We start from the raw sequence: 20,196 nt of genomic DNA on the forward strand, positions 1-20,196 counted from the left end.
AATTGATGAGGTGCAAATTTCCCACCAGGTTTAAGGGACAAAGGTGAGTGTCATGACCCAACAGAGACGGAATGTCTTTAGATGGTGCCATATTTGGACTTGAATGACAAGGATGCAGAGGTGGAGATAGACATAAGCATTGTTTAGGTTACTTGGTAAGGTAGTGCCAGTGAGAACGAGGTTTTCGTTCTAATAAGAGCTAATTAGTTGCTAAATAGAGGTTCATGCCCATGTTAGCATTTAGCGAATGGATCAGGTACAAAATTAGGCAGAAGCAAACATCTGGGGGGGTTGTCCAATGAGGGCAGGCTTATCTACTGTCAGTGAGGGCAACCAACCTATGCCAAGGTCTGCTTCCTCGGTGTACTTGTAAGAGTCTTCTCTCATTGGACAGTTACCCATTGAGTGAAATTAAATGAGCCAAGGAGTTTTAGGTCATGCACAGAGTACCAGCTGAAATGAGGACCTTGGTAACAGACCAAGAGCTGCAGGCTTGGAAGCTTAGTCAGGAAAAAACAATAACAATAGCTCTTTCTGTCACAAGCTGCTCTAAGTTTCTCCTCATTACTGTAGTTGTCAAAGTTGGGAGAAATTAAAGACTTGGATGCCCGGCTGCGGCCTTGGGATATACAGTGCTACCTTCGGAAGGTAATGGCTTCTCATCAGTCTGTGTTGTCTTGAGTCTAAATGCTCTGTCAGTGGAAAGACTTCCTAACTACCTCCCAAGGCCAGTTTATTCAATTGGTGGTATATTTCCCATCAGAGAAGAATCATGCAATGGACATTAAAACAAATACTATGTGAAAAATCACTCTCCTGGTTTCGCTGCAAGAGCCTGAGCTTCCACAGATATAATTTCAACTCCTCATGCATTGCATTAATAGCTTCCTACTCTTATCCATTGTCAAAATCCTGCTCTTGGAAGTGGGCCAGTGGAGAGACACTTTGGTCCAGTGCAGTGCTCACAGTGTGGGGAGAGGGATTGGGGAGGGGGAAGAATTGGCATAGCTTTGTCTCAAATTACACCAGATTCGGTTTAGCTTGTGTGTTCCATTTACCATCTGCAACATATCTGTGCAGAAGGGCTGGTTTTGGATCTTTGAGATACGGGCAGGCACTCAGATAAACAGTTTCTGTTCCCTCCAAGGTCTAATACAGTGGTACCTTGGGTTACAGACACCTCAGGTTACAGACGCTTCAGGTTAAAGACTCCGCTAACCCAGAAATAGGGACGCGGGTGGCGCTGTGGGTTAAACCACAGAGCCTAGGACTTGCCGATCAGAAGGTCGGCGATTCGAATCCCTGTGACGGGGTAAGCAAATGTGGTGGTCATGTAAGGTAGCAAAAGCTTTCTGGGAAATGATTTATAATGATTTGGAAAAAATGCTGAAGAGAACCTTTGTTTTAAAAAACAAAACCAGAAGTTTTTCTTTGAGGTATAATTGGTAGAGAGGTACCCAAAGAACAGGGTGGGGGGAATATTTACGTATGCTACTAAGGCTGCCCAAATGATTTATGTCTAGAGATGGAAAGAAGAAACAGTTCCAATGAAGAAGGACTGGGAATTAAAACTGATGGAGTATGCAGAAATGGTGAAACGTACCGGAATAATAAGAAACCGAGGAGAGAGACTTTTTAAAACAGAATGGGGGAAATTTATTGATTATTTGAAGATGTAAACAACTTAAAACATTAGCAAGATTGACATAAACACATGCAGTAAGAAATAACTAAAAGGGAATACAAGGGGGAAATTAGTAAATAGGTTTAAACTGGATATGCAGTAGCAAAATATATCAAATAAATAACTGCAGAAGGAAGGGGAGGGGAGGGGAGGGGATTATGTAAAAAAATTTTTTTGTTAAAATATTTGTAAGACGAGAAAATGAAAAACGAAATTATTTTTTTAAAATTGTGACTTCAGTTATTGGAGGAAGAGGAAGAGGAAGCTGGCTGTTCAAACGACTTCGTTCCCCAGCTCCACAAACAACTTTGGCCTGGCTCAACTGACTTTTCTCTCTAAGATGGGTTGGAAATGGGTGGCAAGGTATCAGTCTTTTGACAAGAGAGTGTTTTCCTTCAAGGCTAAGCAGTAGCCTAGCTTTAAGGACCACCAGTCAGAAAACCTTCTATGTATGCCATTGTGAACCTATACCTATCTTATTTATATCACAAATGGCACTTTTATTTCTATTCTTCTACACGTTTGGACTAATGAAATCTATAACTGATATTGATATGGATTGTACAACTGCTCTGTATTGTTTTGTCACATTTTGTGCTGCTTTTAAGTGTTATTATAACTATGTTATTAAAGGAAAAAGCTTCCTGTGTGGTTTGCAACCAATACAGGCAGGAAAACAGTATCATATACTGATATATGTATCTTGCCTGCTTGCCTGTTGAGAAAATGCATTGCTGTTCTTCATGGGAGGAATAAAGACTCAGATACCTGGTCTTTTTATTGTGCTCATCAGTTCTGGCTCATGACTTCAATAAATCATATCAGTCAGAAGTCTTCAAAATGGTGAGCTTGAAACAACCGATGAATCCTGGACTCATTCAAAAAGGAACCAATAAGAAATCTTTTGATTACTTCTGAGTCAGTGTGGCGTCCTTGGTCTATGCTGTGCCACGAACACAATTTATATGTGGATTGGAGAGGGCTAATCCCCAGTTCCCTTTAGCTCAGCAGCCTGACGTTTCATATCGGAATACACTGCTAATCAGCTAATGGACACATTCTCCAAAGTGCAGTGGGAGCCCTGCCAAATAACTTGTAAAACTGTTGGGTTTTTTAATAAATAAAAAAGAAAAAGTAAACTACACACACATAAACACAGGAGAAAAGGCCCAGCTTGAGAATTGAAGCCTCTTTCATGCAGAGGAATTAATCCCCTCCTTTCAAATGTTTATGTCAATGATCAGATAATCAGACTCTTTGTTCTAAGCAACTGCTCTGATGCCAAATTGTTCAATCAATCACTTCTGCTTTGCACACTGATGTTTATTGGTACTTTGAATGTGCCATTTCAATTAATGGGCTTGTGCTGAGACTAAAGGGAGTATTGGCGTGACTTTCCAGCTAGTTTCTGTGCTTTGATTCAAACGCTGGACTCTTTCACACATGCATGTATATTCTTTGACGATGGGAGCATCAGTTGGTGATCTGCGTGATTAGTTGTAATATATTCACGTGTAAGGAAATCATGGAAGACTGAAGACCAGTGGTCTAACAACCTATATTCCTAGGGCAGTGTCACTTTTATGAGTTTAATACTCTGCTACTGGGGATCTCTGTGCGCAAGCCCCTCATTTTGAATCCAGGCACCCACCTGATTGTTTTGGGTGACGTAGGTCCACGGGGATTCATATATTTTAATTTCTCACAAGGATGCTACATGGCTAGCTGCCTGTTCTGAAGTCAGTCCCCTGTGAGCCACAGCCAGCCAGTCAGCAAACACACTTGCAGCATGCTGAATGAGACTCCCCTGGCAAAAATGTATAAGACAAGTACAAATACCTGATGGAAATGTAAAGAAAAAGAAGGTACCTTTCATCATATGTGGTGGACGTGTAAGATGGTAAAAGATTTCTGAGAGATGATATACAATGAATTGAAAAAAATGTTTAAAATAACTTTTGTTGAAAAACCAGAAGCTTTTTTATTAGGAATTACAGGTACCGACATCCCAAAATAATCATCATCATCATCATCATCATCATTTATTGTTTATACCCCACCCATCTGGCTGGGCTTCACCAGCCACTCTGGGCGGCTTCCAACAGAATATTAAAATACAATAATCTATTAAATATTAAAAGCTTCCCTAAACAGGACTGCCTTCAGATGTCTTCTAAAAGTCTGGCAGTTGTTTTTCTCTTTGACATCTGGTGGGAGGGCATTCCACAGGTGGGTGCCACTACTGTAACTTGGCTTCTCGCAGGGAGGGAACCACCAGAAGGCCCTCGGCGCTGGACCTCAGTGTCCTGGCAGAACGATGGGGGTGGAGATGCTCCTTCAGGTATACGGGACTGTGGCCGTTTAGGGCTTTAAAGGTCAGCACCAACACTTTGAATTGTGCTCGGAAGCGTACTGGGAAAATACCAGAAAAGACTCTTTATATATGGAACAACAGCTGCCCAGGTATTATTAGCCCAGAGATGGAAAGAAGACAAAGTCCCAACCAGAGAAGAATGGCAAACTAAGCTGATGGACTATCAAATAAAAATGTTTTTCAAAAAAAGGGGGGGGAGAATGAGACTCCCCTTGCTACCACATACTGCTTTCTGGTAAGTTTGGGGGTTCCTGTTTCCCATTCCTGCAATAACAGCTAGCTCTTCCAACTACCAGGCCGCTTTGCTGTCTTCTGTTGTGACCTATTGATATTGATAATACGTCTTTAATTGTCTCACAATATACCTTTGGCTCTGTGTTGGATGACTTATCATCATCGGCAAATAAGGCAGTCACCCTTTTAAAGGATCATGGCAAGCATGGGAGGTGAGTCAGTCAAAGAAGCCTCATTACTTAAAGAGACTTGATGGGAGCTTTGATTTTAGTACTTCTGTTCCAGACTGACCTTGGCAAAGGAGGAGGCTCATTAGTTCGGCTCTTTTTATTTTTCAATATGTCAAATAATTATTACCAGGATGTTATTAATAACAACGAAAAAGGAAAGAGAGCCTCCTTTGGGTATCATAAGCTTAAAAAGAAATAAACGCTGCTGGTTTCCAATTAAAAATTTAAGAATATAATTAAAATACATACTGCTATTTTTAAAAATTATGAATAACTTATGGCACAGTTAGGCTTTTGCCAGAACACTGTCTTCAAAATATTTAGAAAACTTTTCTCTGAGAGTAATCTGTCATTAGTTCAGTTTTGGTTTCTCTCCTACAAAAATATTTAACTGTCTTAGTACATTGTGTAATGTGCAAAAGCCCACTCTGGGTTTTTCCAAAAGTTCTAGCAAACCAGAATCTGGAGCATTTCCAGTCCAGGTTTAACTTAGGACTCAGGACTCCCCCACTCTTTATAAACCTCACTCTAAGTACTGATTAATTCTAAAGTTTTGTGTCATCTGCAATTTGGATACAGTTTCCTTCCACCTCTGCTCTTAAGCCATCAGTAAAAAAAAAAAGTTGAAAAGAGTACCAGACCAGGACACAGCCCAATGGCACCCCACTGCAGCTTCCCTCCAGTTTGATGAGGCACCATGTATTAGCACTATTCAATTATGGTTTTCTAGCCTCCTCCGAATCCACTATCATCTAACCCTCATTTAACCAGTTTGCTAACCAAACTATCATAGAAGGGACGCGGGTGGCACTGTGGGTTAAACCACAGAGCCTAGGACTTGCCGATCAGAAGGTTGGTGGTTCGAATCCCCGCAACAGGGTGAGCTCCCGTTGCTCGGTCCCTGCTCCTGCCAACCTAGCAGTTCGAAAGCACATCAGAGTGCAAGTAGATAAATAGGTACTGCTCCGGCGGGAAGGTAAACGGCGTTTCTGTGCGCTGCTCTGGTTCACCAGAAGGGGCTTAGTCATGCTGCCCACATGACCTGGAAGCTGTCTGCGGACAAACACCGGCTCCCTCGGCCTATAGAGCGAGATGAGCGCTGCAAACTATCATAGGGGACTTTGCCACATTTTTTACTGAAATCAAGATAAATTATGTCCACAGCATTCCTACAATCTACTATGTTAGGAACCCAATTAAGAAAAAAAGATAATGACAGGACAATGCCACGCAGGCTCCTACTTATCATTGCATTATTATCGAGATACTTGCAAATTGACTCCTTTATGATCTCTTTTATTGTTATTTTTCCAGTACTGAAGTCAGACTGACTAACTTGCATTTTCTTAGATCTTCATTTCCACCCTTTTGAAGACTGGGACATTTGCCTGTCTCCAGTCCTGTTGCACCTCAAATATTCTTCAGGATTTCTTACATATGGTAGACAGAGATTCTGAGAGTACACTTATCAGCAAATGCTTTTAGAACCTTTAGCACGTCAGCATATTCCCAGCTGACGAACAATAATATTACCTCAACACAACTGCCCCTTCCTTAGAAAAGCATTCAGTCCAAATATGTAACATACTTCCCAACATTTCACAGGTGGAAGAGATACTCTTGTAGAGTGTGTGGTGAGCTGGCCGATCTTTGAGAGCTGCCACTAGTCAGTGTTACCATTTGATCCTTCATGTTACCATTTGATCCTTCCCAGGCCTCCCAATATGAACGGCTTAGAAATGTTGTATCTATAGAATGTTTCCAATAACCACTTCCAAAAGACAATCTTATTAGAATTCACATGAAGTCCAGGCATTATATTTTATTTTGTTTTTTAAAAAGCAACATTCTTATTCATAGGACTTAATGCAATCCTTTCATACGAAGCCATTTAACAACATTCTTTTTCTAGAATTGTGGCCCACATACAAAGCAACTTAAAAAGAAATGCTTATGATGTGGTTTCCTAAGGAAAAAGAGAAAACCATGAGACATGTGCACACACCATCAGTGGCCAGTCAGGGACACTAATGTATGACCTGTGCCAATATATAACCAAGCCCTAATAAGCTGTGCGTTTTTATTATGTCATCATTGCAATAATTAGTCATAGGTGCAAGAATACAAGAAACCTTAATGCTGCCAACATAGGTCCTGCATTTAAAAGAGTTTGCATTTTTTTTTTTGTAGAGTCTATAACATCTGGATAGCATCAGAACTATCTTTTTTCTCCTTCATATAAGCTCTTCATAAGTTTCTACAAGCAGGGAAGCCACAATAGGTATCAGTTATTGCAGCAGCTATATTGAAAAGGAAATTAGTATATCTCAGAAATAACGGAAGCCTGATGTAATGAAAACTGATGTGCCGTAAGTGCAACGAATATGAAAAACTACTGACTTTTGAAGCATTTCCAGGCCTGCTGCAAAGCTCTTGCATTTTTGCAACATTGTCTTACGTAAGGGTGGAACTAAACGTTATGGCTGACATGAGGCTTCTGCCCTCTCCCCCGGGTTATGTTAAGGATCACTTTCCCTGTGTCGCGCGGCATCGTCACAGTGTGCAGTTCCCTTGCCCTGACTCTCACTACCACTTTGGGTGGTGGAGATATCCACAGTGTGATGGAATCACACCATGGGCAAGGGGAACAAGCTGATTCTACATGTTACAGTGGTACCTCAGGTTAAGAACTTAATTTGTTCTGGAGGTCCGTTCTTAACCTGAAACTGTTCTTAACCTGAGGTACCACTTTAGCTAATGGGGCCTCCCACTGCCACCGCACCACCGGTGCACAAGTTCTGTTCTCATCCTGAAGCAAAGTTCTTAACTCAAGGTACTATTTCTGGGTTAGCGGAGTCTGTAACCTGAAGCCTCTGTAACCTGAAGCGTCTGTAACCCGGGGTACCACTGTATGGAGGAGAAGGGAAAAGGTGACTTTCAGTGGTGGACCCACTTCATGAATCATGTGTCATTCCATCGTCAATGCGTGCTTCTTCTTGGAGATTTGGAAGGTCACCTCTGCATGCAAAACAGCTATTTTTGGTGTGTCTTCTGTGGTTGGCGAGGACCTCTTAGTCCCATGGTAGAGCATCTGCTTTGTGTGCAGATGGTCCCACATTCAACCCCTCACATCTCCACCTAAAACAGCAAGGCTGAAATAGACATCTGCTTGAGCCTCTGAGGAACCGTTGACTCTCAGAGTAGGGCTAGCTCAGGGCTGGGGAACCTCAGGGCCCGAGCAGAATGTTGCCCTCCCCTGGCCTCTCTATGTGGCCCTCAGAACTCTCTCTAGGCTATGCCCTCTTCCCAGGCCACATTCCACACTAGCCCTACTGTGCTGTCTCCTCATATGCCTTTTCGTTGCTGGAATGTGTCCCTGAGATGTGGCAATGCTTCTTCCTTGCATGGATGGAAGATGGAAAAGGCTGTGAGTGTGAAGAAACCTCTGGTTTGTGAGTGGCTGGAATGTAAACCACCATATAAAGGTAAGAGTCACATCCACCCACGTTTGTATGTGGGCCCTGGAAGCTTCTCCCATGAAGGAATGTAGCTCTCAGGCTGGGCTAGATGCTCCTGGGCTCGACGAATAAATATTATGACCTGATGCAAGAAGTTTTTGTGCAAGGGAAATGCAGCTCTCCCTCTCCAGGAGCTTCTCAGCATCTTTTGCGCAACTTTAGTCCAAATGGCTTGGGTGATGAGCTGCGCATTCACCTAAGCATTATATTATTATTTTTAAAAAATCTGTCCATGGCCCTCTGCACTATGGCTGCTTATTATCTCTCTTTTTCATCAGTTACTACATCAATTGCAATCTGTCATCTATAAGAACACAAAATTAATAGGTCTTTCTGCCATGCAACCCCGGCCATTAACAAGGGGCAGGAGCCCAACAGAAAAAGTCCCTATACCATTCTTTATTTTTCTAAGGAGGCAATTACATTCTGTACAATGGGAACAAATTGCCAATAGCAGAACACTTTGGTTTCAGCAGCAGTAGCTCCTAAATAGGGATGTCAACTGCTCTATTTGCATGATATTTTTGTGTAAATGGTGCAATTTTTCAAGTACCGCCAAGTACACACCACTTAATTGGAATGTGCTTAATCAGTAAAGTCATTTAATTGGGACATCACTCAGGGATCCATTTTAAGCCCAGTGATAATTAATAGCAATGAGTGCTGGGTAATCGGGAGTGTAATTCTGTTTTCTGGAATGCTCTCCAAAGATTCAGTGCTCCTAATGTCTTTTCTGCCTCAATTGCTGTTTGTTCTAGCAATTTACATCTCAAAGAACAGGTTTCAATCTGTTGAAGGATTGGAAAAAGGAAAAAAAAAGATGGATCAGTGACTGATCGATGACTGCTCCTATCTTTAGGACACGTGTATCTCATAGAGCAATCCAGTATTCAGCAAAGTCGTGGGGCAACTGTGGCTTGTTTGACTCCATATCCCATCAACCCCAGCCAGCATGGCTAACAGTCAGGGAGGATGGGATTTGCAGTCCAGCAACACATGAAGAACCACAGGTTCCCCACTTAACTATTTTAAACATAATACAGTGGTACCTTGGGTTACAGACGCTTCAGGTTACAGACTCCTCTAACCCAGAAATAGTATCTCGGGTTCAGAACTTTGCTTCAGGATGAGAACAGAAATCGCGCGGTGGCGGTGCAAGGCTCCATTAGCCAAAGTGGTGCCTCAGGTTAAGAACAGTTTTCAGGACCTCCAGAACGAATTAAGTTCTTAACCCAAGGTACCACTGTATTTAAAGGCTATTCATTGCTCTTAGCCATGATGGCTATGCTCTGACTCCAGGGCCCAAGGCAGTAGTGCATCTGAATCTGAATTGCTGGAAGCCACAGGAGGAGGAGATGGTATTGTGCTTTGATCCTGCTTCCTGGGCTCCCACAGACATCTGGTTGGCCATTGTGCAAGTAGGATGCTGGACTGGCTAGGCCATTGGCTTGATCCAGCAGGCTCTTCTGAGGTTGTCATATCTGAGTCCAGGGTTCCCTTGCATGACTTGCTACTGGAAAATGTATACACACGAAGATTAGTCTTAAACATAGAAGTACATTTCACTGGCGCTAAAGGCCCTTGTGTCACCAAGCAAGGCAGCCCAACACAATCGTTTTCGTAAAAGAACATCTGGAGTGAGGATATGAGAGCACAATTTTAAGTTTTAAAAATAATATATTACATTTACAACTCCAAGAGTATTCAGTACTTCGTCTTATCAAGATCCTGCTTATTTAACAAATTAATATTTCAGAAAGGATTATTTTTAAACCATCTAAACCATCTTCATATAAAATGCATTGTAAATTCAGATAACTGTCAGGAAGGAGGCAGCACAAAGCAACAAACTTCTGGGTTTTTCTTGGTACATTTCCAGATCTTCTTAAAAACACGAAGAACATTTTGTAAAAGATCTAAAAAAAAAAAAAAAAATCTTGGAAGCTTTTGTTTCTAAAAACTGTCAGAACAGCTTGAAATGCGATCACTGAAGAAATTACCAGGGAAGAAATGATATCTGAAGGGCACATTTTACACAGCTTTCAAAGAAGAGACATAAAAACCCTACTCAAAAGAATGCTTAATTTTTACACCTCCAGTTTTATAATGTGCATTGTGTCTACTGAAAAAGAAACACTTAGAAGCAGCTTGTATATAAATGACCTGGATTCAGTCATATACATGCATTCTGAGCTTGTAAAGAAAGGCAGGCGTTCATTTCTCTTAAATAAATCACATTAGTATGTGTCACTGAAACATTACATAATTTGCCACTGTTATGGTACCTTATATGAAACCCTCATTCTGCCCCTTGCACTCCACTAAAACTGACCTTATGAAATTCAGTCATGACTTCCTTGTTGCCAAATCCAAAGGTATCAAATCAGTCCTTACCTTCTCAGATCTCTCATACAACTGTTCTATCTCCCTTGCTCAGATCCCTTGGTTTCTGTGATTTTGTCCTCAGCTAGTTCTCTTCCTTCAAAATGGCTCTTTGGTGTCTAAAATGATACCGAAGTCAATGATATGAAAAGCCACCAAGATATCCAGAAGAATCAACACTTCCTCCTCTCTCTTTTAATGCTTAGGTCATCCCAACAAGGTGACCAAGGCAAGTTCAGAACAAAAACCTGAACTCCAGTTGGAATGGATCTTACAGAATCAGTTCCTTTCAAGAATGTATAGATTTGATCAGCAACTATGTATTTGACCACAAGAAGAGGACAGAGATGGAAAGAAGACAAAGTCCCAACCAGAGAAGAATGGCAAACCAAACTGATGGACTATGCCGAAATGGCAAAGCTGATTGGAAAACTCAGGAATCAAGAGGACAAAATTTTTACAAAAGAATGGGACAAATTTATAACTTACTTAAGAGACCAAAGTAAGCAGATGGAAACATTGGCAGGATTTTGACTTCACTTGTAGTGTAATAATTACCATGGGAAATATGGATTGGTATAATAGAGTTTGTAGAAAATGCAGTTTTAAACGTTTTAAATGGGACTCCAGGGAGGGGATGGGGGAAATTCTGAGATTTGGAGGAATCTCTGTAAATGGATATGTATTTGTGTGTGTGTGAGAGAGAGAGTGTGTGTGTGTGTACACTTTGTATTGTAAAATCAAATAAAAATGTTTTTTTTCAAAAAATAAATAAAATAACAGTCTATACTTACTAAAATCTTACAAGTCCAATAACAGCTTCTTGAGCTGAAGAACGAGATGAGAGCTCATAGCTCCTTCAATTCATTCCATACTTGGCTTCCTAGTTTGAACAAGCCATAATTTGCTATTACTGTACATCTGAATCATCAAGCTATAGTTTGCATTTACTGTTCAAACCATAATTGGGAACCACATGTTAAGATGGGTTTCCATTTCTGGCTTTTAAGATCAGACCAAACCACAGTTTGCTAGTTCAAATTTGATGAATAACTAGGAAACAGGTGAGGTGGGTGAGATTCCTCCTCCTGAGAGGCTACAATACATACCTGGTAGCGTTGGTGGTTTTGTTGGTCAGAAAAATGCAGTCCCAGTCTACAAACTACAGTGAGAACTCTGGGAAAGTATTTAAGAAGACTGCATTGATTTGAGGCAGTTGCATTGGAACTAAGCAAGCTGTGCAAGAAGAGAAGATGATTGCTTCTCGAATGTTTAGAGGGAAAGAATTGAAGTCTGAAGGTAGAACTGTAGGGGTCAAGATGGGCCTGTTAGAAGTACCTTATAGGATTTTAGCCAGCATTGATTTTCTATCAGCTGCAGCACATTTGAAATATGGTCCTCTTCTTGCTGTTTTATTGCATTCATGCAAAGCTTGGGGAGACAGAAAATCCAAACTTTCTATTGAAATAAAAAACGATGTGAAGTGGTACCCAATCCCCAGCTGATTTCCACTATAATGCAGGTGTTTTTTGATAATATTGATGTTGATTTACAACACTAGGAAAAAACCAGGATGCTCTATTATCAAGGCAAGCTTCTTGGAAGAACAGAACTGCACAGAGGGTGTTTAACCGAAATGAAGACATGTTTTCTTCTTTTGAAAATAACACTGCCTTTGGGTGAGGACAATGAACAGCCTTGCTGCTTTAAAAAAAAAATCATTTGAAAAATGATCTGGATAATTAAAAGCGGCAGGAGCTCAAGTTAACAGGGGGCAAGAAAATGCCAAGAAAACCTAATAAGTCAGAAGACAAAATGCAGGTGACATTGATGCTGTATGAATGCTCTATTGAGTAAATGTAATAACTGTGTCATTAGAAAATCAGGCTGTCCTGTTAGCAAATATCACCTGTATTTTGTGAGTGTCTGAGCTCTCAGATGACTGATGAAATGGTATGCTTTTAAAATGCATTTCAGATGTGACTTTAGCAGAGGTGAATGTGCTGCAATGCAGTTGTGTCCCATGTTTGGGTATGCACTTATTTTGCGTGCCCAGTTGCCCTGAGCCCACCACCCAGCACCGTGTGTGAGAGCGAATGACTACTCATGACATTATATCTGGTTAAAATTAGGCCACAATTTTATCGATTACAGATGTCAGGGACTTTGCCTTAGCTATTGTGCATCACCTCTATCAACCAGTATGCCTGCTGGTTAATTCACTGAGAGGTCGAGCCAATGGTGGCAGAGTCCTATGGCATACAGTGGTACCTCGGGTTAAGTACTTAATTCGTTCCAGAGGTCCATTCTTAACCTGAAACTGTTCTTAACCTGAAGCACCACTTTAGCTAATGGGGCCTCCCGCTGCCGCCGCGCCGCCAGAGCACGATTTCTGTTCTCATCCTGAAGCAAAGTTCTTAACCTGAAGCAATATTTCTGGGTTAGCGGAGTCTGTAACCTGAAGCGTATGTAACCTGAAGCGTATGTAACCCAAGGTACCACTGTACATCAAATGGGCACTACCCTGCTCAATTCACCTTAGGAGGAGTGCTATGGGCCTCCCACCCACCCCACCCCCCAAAAAAAATTGTATTCTGTTGCCCGGAAGCCAATTTAATGAATGAATCCCAGCTATGTCCAGGAAATTCTGGGTTTAGGGCAGCCCTAAATAAAAACCCAATGTCAGTGATGTTAACTCAAAGAAACAAAACAGCTCATTCCTAGTGGTCACAGCAAGCCTTCCCAGTAGGTCTTGCTCTAGTTGTGAGGACTGGAGGCCTGCCTTCCCACCACTCTCTAAGGCTCCTGCCCTGGTTCCTTCTCCAGCAGCCTAAGGCTTTGTTATCTTGTCTTTCATTGCTCTGCTCTCTTCATTACTCTGCTTGTTCTGGGAGACTGGGGGGGGGGGGACTGGTTGCAATAGAAGGGGATTCTTCAGCAGCCTGCCTCATCTCTGTCTCCTGGTCCCTCTCCTCTCCTGCATTTGAATCTGGACTGCCCTCTGCCCCAGCCTCTGTCTGCTCCCTAAACGCTGTTAACTCTTCAGCTTCAGACACTTCCAGACTGCTCCCTCTTCTCCCTCTGACCATCCATCGCCATCCTACCACCCTGACTCTGAACCTCCTTCCCCTGGGGAATTCCCTCTGGGGTTCCCCGGCTGGTGCCTCCCAACACTCCTCCCACATCCAGTCGGTCAGTCCATGACACAGAGCAAATTGGAAGTTTCTCAGCTAGTGGGAGAGGCTGCCACATCTCCCGCCGGCTGAATGACTTGGCTTTTGGGTGTTGCAGCTGCAACTGAACCAAAGCAGAAGCTCAAATGGGGTGAGAGCCCATAAACTATCTTGTGGAGGGCAAAAACTCTGCTTGATGTTGCTGTCCTCATGCAGGAGCCCCCCTGTCCGTTCACCCTGAGCTCTGTGGTTGTTCTCCTCTGTTGCAGATCAGAACTGTGTGTTCCACACACCCTGCCATGCACCCCCTAAAACTGGCTAGCGTTGAAGTACGATTCAAATCTATCACTAAAGTTGGCCCAGTCCAATTTCCATCTCTACCCTTACATGCCCCAAGCTGATTCATAATTTTTGCAAGGCTATTACACTAATGCCACCTCCAAAAGTCCGTAAAGGAGTGACCATCAGTCGTCATCCCAGAAGCAAAAAACAGATGTAGTGCAGACGGTATTCACTGTTCGGTTCATCACTACATGAGTCGTACTTGAAGAATTTTATAGTGTGAAGTGAAATCTACTGATGAGTTATATGCAGTAGCCTAGCAGAGACTGAGGCTAACAATGAAAATGTAGTAACCACTGGGAGAAAAACCATGTCAGCTGCAGCTACATCTGTCACACACAGCTTTGGTAGCATTGGCAGAAACAGTGGGGAAAAAAGGGAATAAGTCAGCCTTCCTAAGCCATCTGTGCCAGGCATGTGTTTTACTGTAGCTGAATCTGATTGAAAATCAACAGTTATCTATGTCAAGCTCAACTGTAAAGGCAAGCAACAAAAAGGGCAATATATTCTTGCAACAGCCAACGTATGAAAATCGAGAAGGAGGGAATGGAGCCAATTAAAAAAATATCGGTTCACTTTTCAGCCTCTGCAAAGACTGGTTTTTTTGCATTTAGTGGATGTGCACATCGCAAGTCAGCTGTATGCAGCAGGCAGCCCAGCTGCCTCTCAGGAGTAACTATGAGATGGACAAGGTGGCTTTTCTTGCATAATGCATCACAGGCCCGTTGTCAGCTTCCCATGTGGCAACAATGAGCCACACACACACACACAACAAATCCCTTCGACAAAAAAATGATTCCAACTATGAAGACTGATTTCAGCCCAAAATGCGCTTGCATGACTCAGGCAGGTGAAACCAAAATAAAATTCCCAGGGACAATAGGATCGTGTGCACCGCCATTGCATGTGCACCAACAGTATGAGTGAGGAGAGAAGTCTTGGAAAACAGAGGAGCTGAAAAAATGCAAAGCCAATTCTAAAAGGAGCCACAGGGCATTTGCCTATCACTAGTTCCTGACCTGACTCACACAGATGGTGAGTCATTTCTCCCCCATTTCGATTTATGAAAAGCTACTGTAGGGTGGACTAATCAATTAGTTTCTACTTTGTGCCACTTCCACATGTGTTCACCCATATGTCCGTTTCATCACATTTCCGCATTAGTCTATTTATATTTTTAATCTCCACACAAATTTGCATTTAATCCACATTTAAGCACGTATTTTGATAAAAGATTTTCAGAGTACACATTTCTAAACATAGTCCCTTCGCTTAATTGACAAATAAGCATTTTAAAGACATTTTGGTATTGTCTGGAGGTGAGAATTTATACTGCAACACTCAGATGTGTGAAATTTGATGCACTGCAGCGTTCAGTTCTGCCCATTAGTCTGTGAGCTGCATCAATTTGTGTCAGAATTTACAAAGATCAAATTCCTCAAGCGAAGACAACTGTGGCCACATTTTAAAGCAGAGGTAGGCAATCTAAGGCCCAGGGGCTGAATACGGCCTAATTGCCTTCTAAATCCGGCCCACAGACCGTCCAGAAATCAGTGTGTTTTTATATGAGTAGAATGTGGGCTTTTATTTAAAATGCATCTCTGGGTTATTTGTGGGGCATAGGAATTCGTTCATCCCCCCCCCCCAAAAAAAAATATATAGTCCAGCCTGCTACATGGTCTGAGGGACAGTGGACCGGCCCACGGCTTGAAAAGGTAGCTGCTGACCCCAGATTTAAAGGTATCACACGTAGTGTGGCGATGAGATACACTGCTTCACATCCATATCTTTCAGTTAGGAGTGACTGAAAACTGAAACTCTATGCGCAAACTCCAAATCAGCACTTCCAAAGGAATTCTGAAGGAATCAACATGCTGTAGTACTTTAGGCTAAAGTGATCAAGGCAACATCAAGTTACAAGGCAGGAAAGGAGATATATTAGCCTTGTCTTCAGACTCAAATGGCAGAGTTGGCCGGGCTGCCAATGTTCTGTTTAGGGTCACTGCATAGAATAGCAATTTCTGAACTCTCCCCAATCAAAGGGTTAGCAGATACTGAGGAGAAAAAAAAGAGAGAGAGAGAGAATTCATCCAAAGAATATTGATTTATGTTCCTTTTAATCCCATCATGGTATGTACTGTGCTCAGTAGTAAGCATTGGGGCATTATTAATTTATCATTGCTACAGGCATTTACCATCACTGTTGTAACAGAGATCTAAACTGACATTGATGCGCATTTAGATCAAATTATGGCTGGTTCACACACAGCCTCTGCATGCACCCTTAGTGTAAACCTCTGGCATAGGTCTGCCTCTTAACCATGCCCAAAGTATAACTTATGATGTGAGTATAAGTGGAACACCTCCCCTATGAGGGAAGGTTATGATGTTTTATGCTTCTTAGTTTAGCGAAGGAGCAAATTAAGGGAGGGGATAGGATGCATGTATTTTTAAAATTGCATGATGTGGAGAAACTGAAGAGAGACGCTTTTCTCACTCTTTCATAATACTGGAGCCCAGGGCCATCCAGAGAAGCTGACTGTTGGAAGATTCACAACAGAGAGGAATCCATCTCCACACAGCAAAAAAGTTAACTCACCATTACAATAGGACAAAACACTTTTATTGTCCCCCCCCCAAAAAATTTTACCTACAAATTAATACAAATTCAATTTAAAAAATTCCAAAAAATGGTTTCCGTCCTTGATGTGTCCAAAGTTGCCTCTTGTTCCTGCTTTATTTTCCTAGTTGTTCCTAACACACATTCCATTCAACTTATTTGTCCTTAACTACCAGCTATCCACTTGCCAATTCCTGCACGTATAATATTTTAACATTTGCAATATCTACGAGTGAGGCTACTCCGCAAATTATCGATTCCACGACAAATCAGCAAATATCATTTCTGAAATAAATTCCTTTCCTTCCTTCTGCAGGTACGAAGCCCAAGAGTTCACTTTTGCTAGATGTTTTTTCTTCTCACCTGCACAGTCCACTCTGTTGGAGGTTCTGTCCAGAGTTCGCCATGATAATATGTAGTGATGGCCACCAACTTGGGTGGCTTTAAAAGAAGATCAGTTAAATTCATGGAGGATAATGACCACTGGTTGTAATAATAAGAACAAGTATAAGAATAATCTTATTATTTGTACCCCGCCCATCTGACTCAGTTGCTCCAGCCATTCTGGGTAGCTCCCAACATATATAAAAGCATCATAAAACATCAAACATTAACACTCCCTGTCAGGGAACTGCCATTAGAGAGTCAGGTGGTGGAAGGGCTCAAGGAGGCTAGGAGACCCTCGGATGCTGAGGAAGGAACCAGCAGGGGGAGAGAGAGAGTTCCTGCAGAAACTCAGTCGGAGGGAGGGCTCCAAGATACTTCCAGTGAGAACAGCGGAGAGGTCTCAGGACCTCCGCTGGGGACGCCTACTCCGTGCAGGAAACTGTCACGCAGAGAATCCAGAAGGAGAGTTTCCGTTAAGGAACTCTTATGTTGGCGTAAATTCCGGAAGCGCCCACTGACGGATTCTGCCAGCGATTGAGGCAGCCATGCACCCATGGCTCCGTGGTCTGGGAGAGTCTTTAGAAACTGATTGCATGAGTTGAGAACTCAACCATTTACGCACAAGCAGCCCCTTAACCCATAACACTCCCCTATACAGGGCTGCCTTCAGATGTCTTCTAAAAGTTGTGCTGTTATTTATCTCCTTCATATCTGATAGGAGGGCATTTCACATGGAGGGCACCATTACTGAGAAGGCCCTCTGCCTGGTTCCCTGTAACCTCACTTCTCGCAGTGTGGGAACTGCCAGAAGGCCCTCAGAGCTGGACCTCAGTGTCTGGGCTGAACGATGGGGGTGGAGATGCTCCTTCAGGTATACAGGGTTGAGGCTGTTTAGGTTGTGATGGTCTACCTTCACTGTCTGAGGCAGCAGGCCTCTGAATACTGGTTGCTGGTAACCACAAACAGGTAGAGAGTTGTAGCACACAGGTCTCACCTGAGGGCTTCCCACATGCCTCTCGTTGGCCACTGCGAGAGCAGGATGCTGGATTAAAGAAACCCATGGTCTGATCAGGGCTTTCATGTTCTTCTTAGGCTGATACTCATAGGCTCTATGCCGCCTTCATCAAGTTACTACTAACCAGTGTAATTACATGAGCTGAGCATATAGGAGGCCCCACATTCAATCCTCAACTTCTCCATGTAGAGCTGGGAGAGGTTTCCATTCTGAAAACCCTGAGAGCCAGTGGAGAGAATATTGAGCCAGATGGACTTGGAATAAAGTAGCTTCCTCCATTCCCTGTGCATCCGTAAACAATTGCATCTGTTACCAGAAATTGTTGAATTAGAAACAATTCCTGACACCTCTCCCCAACTTACTTTTCAGAAGACAGGTGAGCCTTCGGGGGACAGTTGAATAAAACCGATTTACCAAGGAGACCTTAATCTTTCAAACTGAGGCCACAGATGGAACAAGCAAATCGTTTATAGAAAAGTGGGGGGTTGGGAGTTTGCTCAGCAAATTTTTCACTCTTGCCGTAAGAAAATTAGAAAATTATTCATGTGTGCTAGGCATTTGTCTTGTTAGTACTGTACCAAAAATAAACTTAAAGAAGCTGCATATTGTGCGCTGTAGGTTGGATTATGTAGGTTAAAGGAATGGGGTGGGTGTGTATGATATATTGATATAGGAATCATCCTGCCTTCTCCTTGGAATTTATGACCTTCTGGTTATTTGAAGCTGTATTTTTCTACTGCCTTACAAATAGTATGAACCAGTGACATATACTGGCCATGATGCTAAGGCTGCCCTTGTGATTATTGGCTTCCATTTCAAATAGAGCTGGGCCAGATTTTCTCACGAAAATCCTGGGGGAGGAGGATTGGGGCGGATGTTACATGAACCCCCTTACCTTATTCATGTGCTCTTCGTTGCCTGTTCTCAGCTTTGGGACCCTTTATAGATATGCAAAAAAGCATCATCATCTTGATGTGATCCCAGCCAATGGTGCAGCTGCCATGTCACGCATCGAATCTCCTTATTTGATGACATCATAAAGCCAAATCAGAGTAAAGGCTGGATGCATTGCTTGTATTCTGAACAGGCTTCTTGATAATACCACAATGACAAAATCCGATAATAATAATAATAATAATAAATTTTATTTATATCCCGCCCTCCCCAGCCGAAGCCGGGCTCAGGGCGGCTAACAACATTAAAACAGTGTGCCATTATAAGACATTATAAAAATGAATTAAAATCAAAATTGATGGCAACCATAAACTAAAGCTTTGTAAAGATTGCCAGAGGAGGGGGTCAGGCTGCGCCCTGACCAAATGCCAGGTGGAACAGCTCTGTCTTGCAGGCCCTGCGGAAAGATGTCAAGTCCTGCAGGGCCCTTGTCTCTTGTGACAGAGCGTTCCACCAGGTTGGAGCCGCAGCCGAAAAAGCCCTGGCTCTAGTTGAGGCCAGCCTAACCTCTCTGAGGCCTGGGACCCTCAAGGTGTTTTTATTTGAAGATCGTAAGTTCCTCTGTGGGGCATACCAGGAGAGGCGGTCCCGTAGGTACGAGGGCCCTAGGCCGTATAGGGCTTTGAAGGTTAAAACCAGCACCTTAAACCTGATCCTGTACTCCACCGGGAGCCAGTGCAGCTGGTATAGCACCGGATGAATGTGATCTCTAAGCGAAGACCCCGTAAGGAGTCTCGCTGCGGCATTCTGCACCCGCTGGAGTTTCTGGGTCAGTCTCAAGGGCAGCCCCACGTAGAGCGAGTTACAATAATCCAGTCTGGAGGTGACCGTCGCGTGGATCACAGTGGCTAGGTCAGGGCGAGAGAGGTAAGGAGCCAACTGCTTAGCTTGGCGGAGATGAAAAAATGCCGCCTTTGTTGTAGCTGCAATCTGCGCCTCCATGGAGAGGGAGGTATCGAAGATTACACCCAAACTCTTAACGGACGGTGCTGGCACTAATTGCACCCCCGCAAGAGATGGGAGTTGCCCCCTCAGTCCCATGTCGTCCCGTCCCAGCCAGAGGACCTCTGTCTTCGAAGGATTTAACTTCAGCCGGCTCCCACGTAACCATCCAGCCACAGCCTCCAAGCATCTGATCAGTGTGTCTGGGGCCGAGTCCGGGTGGCCGTCCATCAACAAATAGAGTTGGGTGTCATCAGCATACTGATGGCAGCCCAGCCCAAAACTCCGGACAAGCTGGGCGAGGGGGCGCATAAAGATGTTAAAAAGCATCGGGGAGAGTA

Source organism: Podarcis cretensis (genome assembly GCF_951804945.1).
Source record: "Podarcis cretensis genome assembly, chromosome: 4".
Taxonomy (NCBI): domain Eukaryota; kingdom Metazoa; phylum Chordata; class Lepidosauria; order Squamata; family Lacertidae; genus Podarcis; species Podarcis cretensis.